This window comes from Condylura cristata, unplaced genomic scaffold (assembly GCF_000260355.1).
Source record: "Condylura cristata isolate star-nosed mole 26May11 unplaced genomic scaffold, ConCri1.0 scaffold00008, whole genome shotgun sequence".
NCBI classification, from domain to species: Eukaryota; Metazoa; Chordata; class Mammalia; order Eulipotyphla; family Talpidae; genus Condylura; species Condylura cristata.
This window is the reverse complement of record NW_004567109.1, coordinates 29,548,824-29,555,807: the sequence shown is the minus strand read 5'-3', so window position 1 is coordinate 29,555,807 and position 6,984 is coordinate 29,548,824. Positions and strand designations below refer to the sequence as shown.

The window sequence follows — 6,984 nt, the reverse complement described above, 5'->3', positions numbered from 1 at the left end:
AGATTTGATTTAGCTGCACAATCTCTCGAATGGCATGAGGCTCACCAAGTGTAGATGAAACTCAAGCTGTCTAATACCATCCCCCATTTGGCTACTTAGCACTTAAAATAATTGAAATGTGCTGAAAATATAAAATACACATCAGATATCAAAGGCATTATTTTTAAAATGATGTCAATGCTTCATTAATAACTTTATATTATAAATTATATATTGAAGTAATGCTATATTCTGTTAGTTATTTTTAATGTATTTTACCTTTTTTTACTATCAGAGAATTTTTAATTAAATATATGTCTCCCATATTATTTTTCTGTTGGAAAGCACTGAATGAGAGATTGTCTACTCAGTCCATTCTCCTTCCACTTGCAAAGGCCAGGTTTTTCAGCAGCTCATATTCAAGCTGGCACACATCTTCTTGGGGAACACACCACTCATACACTCATAAGGAGTGTGCTTAGATACCTCACTTACTTGAATCTATTCTTTGTCACGTAAGGACTTTCCAATGGAATACACTCTCATCAGTTTTATTTCAGTTAAAAAATACTAAGCCATTGTCTCATGCTTTAGAATTGAAAATATTTACCTGACTACTAGAATAAGCCAGTTAAAAGAGTTTAATAAGTGTTTGCTTCAGCAGCACATATACTAAAAATTGGAACGATACAGAGAAGATTAGCATGGCCCCTGCGCAAGGATGACACGCAAATTCATGAAGCGTTCCATATTTTTATTGGATTTCCTAATACTGATATTTGTCACCCCTACAGAAAGTGTATTGGTTTTTTAAAAAAGAAAGTGTATTTGAAAATAAAGTCAGATGGAAAATTCAAAAAAAAAAAAGAATTTAATAAAACTCTAGTTTGCACTTGAATGTTTGAATATATTAATGCTATTTTTTATAGGAATATTTTCATATTGATCTTGCCTGACATACATTTCCAGGAAAATATCGTGTAAACTAGAAAAGAAAGAAGGAAGCCATTATATACTAAAGTTACATCATTCCTGTGAGCCCTACCCATGAGACCCCAACCAGAGGCAGGGGTCCATTATTTACAATGCTGCTTGAAAAATGGAGACCTTTGGACATTTAATGTTAAGGACTCTGGAAATGTAATAATAAATTATTTGATATACGTCCTTCTCCCCCACAACCCACCCCAGGTAAATAATTACTACCTTTAAGAGCACTAATGCTGCTTTGCACAAATAGTTCCCTAAATAAAGGCAGAAGACTTGCTCTGAACAGTTTTCATCTGAGCATATAGAGATTATACCTCCCACAACATTTTCTTTAAACATGGCTAGACTTACTTCATTTAATGAGTTTGGGGATTGTTGACTTTTCCCCTTTAACTTGCCAGATGAATCAAAAATATTTATTTTAAAGAGACAGTTTAAGGAACTCTAATTCCCAATCTGTCAGAGTTTTACAAATAAATCTTAGTTGAATGCTGCCGTTGTTTCATTTTGGTCAAGTGAAAAGAAGAAAGTTATACTATTCATCAGAACAATTAGTTTATTGAGGTTAAATAATTTTAAAAATAAACATTTGACACGCTCACACCCCAAAACCCATGTACCATAAAACTCCTCCAGTAAGAAGGATTATGAATTAAATGTACACGATTTTAAACAGCCCAGATACACCCTAAACATTACTGCAGGCTCGTGGGACACATTTAGAGAAGTGAAGACCAAGTGTAGTTTTAGAGGTTGGCCATCTTTGTTCAGTCGGTTAACACCACTTACTGCTTTGGTTCTCTGATGGGGGCATGCTGAGCCCTGGGTAGGTGAGGGGGACTAGAACACTGTCCCCTGTTGCTCGAGGCCTACCTGCCTTAAAAGTTCAGGGACAGGGATTTTTAGAGATACCTCCAGATATAATGAAAATTTTAAGAAGTAAGGAAGGAAATAACTAACATCACTAAGGACCTTCAACTTTGTAAGCACTGTGCAATCACTTAATTTAACAATTAATATGAAGTTCATTATAAATTCTAGGAAAGACTGGGCTGAAGTTAATAAACAAAGAGACTGGGTTTCAGGAAAGCTAGATAAACTTTAGCAAGATTCATAGCTAAAAATGGACCAGGCCAAGTTGCCTGATATACCTGACTCCAAAGCCAGTGATTCTTACACTACAGCATGTTGGCAGTGGCAGCTCAGGCTGCTAAAAGTATTGTGACCTACTGTGCTGAGTTATTGAGTTTCCCTTCCCATTAAGTTCCTAAGAATTTAAACTTATTAATTAGCCCTCATATGGTTTTAAAATAACATATCAAAACCACAAGTAATTAATATCAATATATAGCAAGTAAGTATGTATGACATATGCTAAACATATAACAGGTAAACACATAACAGCTAAAAAGTAAGGTTTTGGATGAAGTTCCCTGTACACGTTTGCTTGTACACATTAAAGCTGAGAAAGCGACTCAAGTAACTAATGACTCCAGTTCACTCTCACTGGTTGAATTGATCAGTACTCACTAAAGCTGGATAGAATACTGAATCACAGGATTATACATGAAGCAAGCAGTACCTTTATTCTTTCATTTGAAGTATCTGCTATACAATTTTTTTAATGGCAATTTACCAACCCAGATCAAATTAAGAAGAATTTCAGGCAAACTATTTAATACTGGAATTGTAGGACCCTGTCTGGTGGCACAATGGGTTAAAGCACAGCACTGCAAGGGTAGCCACAGCCGCTTCAGCGTGAGTTTGGTCCCCAGCCAGGAAGGTGACCCAAATGGTACAGCAGACCTCTCCTATCTCACTCACCCGCTGATCCCCTCAACAGCGTACTTAACTGATCTGCCTGTTCTGCTCCCTGCTCTGTCTCTGATGAATCCTCTCACCGCCCCTGCCCCTGTACCCCAGTTCTGTATGCATAAAAAAATAAGTCTTTAAAAAATACTGCAATTACAAGAAAACACAAGAGAGGTGAGTGAATAAAAGAAAATTTTCTGATAGACATACTTTGCACCTGATTCTGTACGATTAACATGAACTGGCAAAGTAGAAGGCATGGGCAAAGGGATCAGGACATCTCGTACATATATGTTTGTGTGATCAGAATGGAGAAGCTATTAATGGGCCTACGTATTTATGGAAATCAACTACCCTGCATGCACATTAAAGTGTCATGGGAAGGAAGGACGTAAATAGTTTGCAGAATAGTTTCCAAGTACCTGAACAAACAGGCTCTGTTAGTAAAAAGGACCAGCAGTTGTCTTTTCAGTAGACAGTCTTTATAAAACGGGAAGGGTATCTCACACGGTTGTTGTAAGGATTAGAGGTTTTTAAATCACCTGGCACATAGTTTCTGCTCAATAACTGCTTGTTATTGCTTTATCTTAGCACTCTGCTTTTGTTTTATTAGAGTTCATGAAAATTCTGCCTGGAGACAATGTGGGATATTACAATAGTTCTACTTTTTAATTCTGAACATGCCTAGATAGAATGAGATCTTAAGAAAAGTCTGCAGAATGGGCTCTCCCTGGTGGTGCAACGGATTAAAGCGCAGCACTGCAAGTAAACTGCAGCTGCTTCAGTGCAAGTTTGATACATGGCCCCAGAGGTGACCCACAAGGCACCGCAGACCTCTCCTAACCCGCCCGCTGCCCCCCTCAGCAGTGTATTTCCTCAATCTGCCTGTTCTGCTCCCGACTCTGTCTCTGGTGAATTCTTTCATTGCTTTTGCACCTCTGGCCTGCACCCCAGTTCTGTTGTATAAATAAATAAATCTTTTTTTTTTTTTTTAAAGTCTGCTGAATGAATGGATGAATGCATTCCCACTTCCCTCTGGATATAGAGATTCTCTTACTTAAGAGAATATGAAAGTATACATCTGACTTTGTGGAAAAGTAGGCTCAACCCTCACTAGTTTCCACAATGTTGAATTACTCAATCAATAGGTCCTACACTCATGCTTCTCTTAACCTGGAATTACTTTTCCATTCTCCATTATATGATACACCTCCTACTTACCCTTCAAAACCCAGCTACACTGATATCCTCTCCAGGAAGTCCTCTTAACCTCTTCAAGCAGAAGTAATTGCCATCATTGTTCATACAGTACTTTTTCAATTTCTATTATGATACTTAATACACAATGCTGATTTTTACATCTCCTTGTTTAGAAATAAGCAGAAATATATCTGGCTTTTTGCTAACCCCCTAAACCCTGCAAGGGGGTGGGGGTCCAGCACACAGTTTGTGAATGAATTAATGTATGCTACTGATCTTTCACTTGGGTTTACTTGATTCTCATTTCCTCAGCCAAAGAGACTGCAAGCTCCCTAAGGGAAGAGAGGACTCCTGACTCATTTTCATAATCTCCAAAATCATGCCAAGGATTTTGGCATGAAAAAATGAAAAAAAATACCAAATGCATGAAAATAATCGGCATCCCTCTCCCTGGATTTAGTGGATATCACCATGCTTCCGAAGGTCTCACTAGGATTCTTGGAGAGAAATAATAGTGCAGTGTGAGTGCTGGGGGCAAATGTCATCCCATGCCAGATAAGAATGTTATACAAGGCTGGAAGCCACAGGACCCTGGCTCTCTGTCCATGCCCTCTGAAGAACGTTCTGTTGCCATGGAGACAAGCATTACTCCAAGCGGACAGTTGGGTGAAGGCTCCAGAAAGGCCTCTCACGAGGGTGCATGGAGACTCTTCGCCCCCTGGCCAACGTCCTCATCTATTTACTCGCCTATTCATGTGTTTACTCATGTTTGTACTTGTTGGTTTATCTTGTTAGCATCTTTGTAGAGGACTAGGCAGCTAAGCTGGACAGAAGCCACTCGGGCCCGGAAAGCCTCACTTACCTACCAAGGTGAGATCTAGGTACCCCTGACTATTGGCTGGGGAAGGGTGCAGGTTGGTTCCTCTGGCTACAGAAGCCCATTCACTGGAAGCTGGAAGGGTGGGGCGAGGAGATGAGGCGCGGGGCGACACCCTTACTCAGAGTCTCAGGTACCACTAGGAGGCGCTGCGCAGGCGCAGTGGCAAAACAGCAAGGGGTGGGGGCGGCGACGGGAAGGGGGGGCTGTTAGGAGGGAGGGGGGAGCGGCCCCTGAGTCACCAACCAGACCGTTGGGTTTGGCGGCCAGGGGGCAGCCCAGGACGCATGCGCACCTGCTCCGCGCCCCCAGAGCAGGACCGAGGTGGGGCTGGGGGAGGGTGTGCCCAGACCGAGCGCGCCCATGGGTGACAGCGGCCGTTACCAAGCCCTGCGGCTGCGAAGCGCTGGCCACGTCCAGGGTCGGCCCTGGGCGGCGGCCGCCGTGGGCGGACGCAGCTACGAATATGGCTCGACGCGCTACCTGCTGATGTGCGGGGTGGGCGGGATGCTGAGCTGCGGGTTGACCCACACCTTCATCGTGCCCCTGGACCTGGTCAAGTGCCGCATGCAGGTGGACCCCGACAAGTACAAGGGCCTCCTCAGAGGCTTCCGCGTGACGCTGCGGGAGGACGGGCTGCGCGGCCTGGGCCGCGGCTGGGCCCCCACCCTCCTCGGCTACTCCTTGCAGGGCTTCTTCAAGTTCGGCCTCTACGAGGTCTTCAAGATCCGCTACGCGCAGCTGCTGGGCCCGAGGAAGGCCTACACTTGGAGAACCGGCCTGTACCTGGCCGCCTCGGCCAGCGCCGAGTTCTTCGCCGACCTGGCCCTGGCGCCGCTGGAGGCCATCAAGGTGCGCATCCAGACGCAGCCCGGCGCGGCCAGCACGCTGCGCGCCGCGGCCCCCCGCATGTACCGCGAGGAGGGCCTGCGCGCCTTCTACAAGGGCGTGGCGCCGCTGTGGATGCGGCAGATCCCCTACACCATGATGAAGTTCGCGTGCTTCGAGCGCACGGTGGAAGCCCTGTACGCGCACGTGGTGCCCAAGCCTCAGAGCCAGTGCACCAAGGCCGAGCAGCTCGCCGTGTCCTTCGTGGCGGGCTACATCGCCGGCGTCTTCTGCGCCGTCGTGTCCCACCCGGCCGACTCCGTCGTGTCGGTGTTGAACAAGGAGAAAGGCAGCACGACCCTGGGGGTGCTCCGCAAGCTGGGGGTGCGGGGCGTGTGGAAGGGCCTGTTCGCCAGGATCATCATGATCGGCACCCTGACGGCGCTGCAGTGGTTCATCTATGACTTCGTCAAAGTCTACTTCAAGCTGCCGCGGCCCCCCGTGCCCCGAGCTCCGGAACCCCAAAAGAAGAGGAAGTAGGAGTGTTGTCAACCGCCGTGGGCCTTCGTGTCGGTTGCGAAGGGGGGGACCCCGTCGGAGCAATAGTGTGTAAAATGTTCACGTTTTTCGCAGAGGCGATTTAAAATGCAGTGCGAGTTCCGCCTTCAGGTTGGCGAACCGAGAGGATGGCAGCCCTTTGGGGGGGCGGGGAGGGGGGGCTAAGCCTTTATCTTTGGGGAGGCGTTTTAACGAAATAGCTTTTCAGTTATGAGGAGAAAATTCTTAACAGGAATTAATGTTAGGTAGTTTGGTGTCTCTATATTGTATCTCTCTTGCTTCACCATTTGGTAGAGATTATCCGAGTGGCACTACTGAATAGCTTGCTAATGAGGTTTTAAGGTCAGCACAACTGTGTGGGACAGGGAACAAAGTAAGATTCTGCTGCCTGGTGTTCATCTCAGTAGAAATTGTGCACCTATTGAATAGATGAAGGACTCATTCCATATTTCCTGTTCATGTGCATTACAGGTAAAAATTATTAAAAGTTGAATTGTGACTTGTATTGCCTCATGGCCTAGAATGTATTCACTGTTTTCAAAGAGACATGACATGAGAAGATCTGCGTTTTCTCATGTTGCTGATTAGCACATAGCTCTCTCCAGGAAGTGCTACAATTGGATCAATGTGGAAAACCAAAATGAGATGAAGGGCAGGCTCTGGGAATAAATATGTAAAGAAAAACCTCTGTTCTCACAAAAGGGCTTTTGTAGAATTCAGCTTTCAACAGCCAGTCATCC

The 6,984-nt window shown here is 44.9% G+C and overlaps 1 pseudogene; it reads left to right on the top strand.

Annotated features, from left to right (window-relative positions):
* The first annotated feature begins 5,221 nt into the window (after window positions 1–5,221).
* On the top strand, window positions 5,222–6,226 carry LOC101633019 (annotated as a pseudogene).
* The last annotated feature ends 758 nt before the right edge of the window (window positions 6,227–6,984 follow it).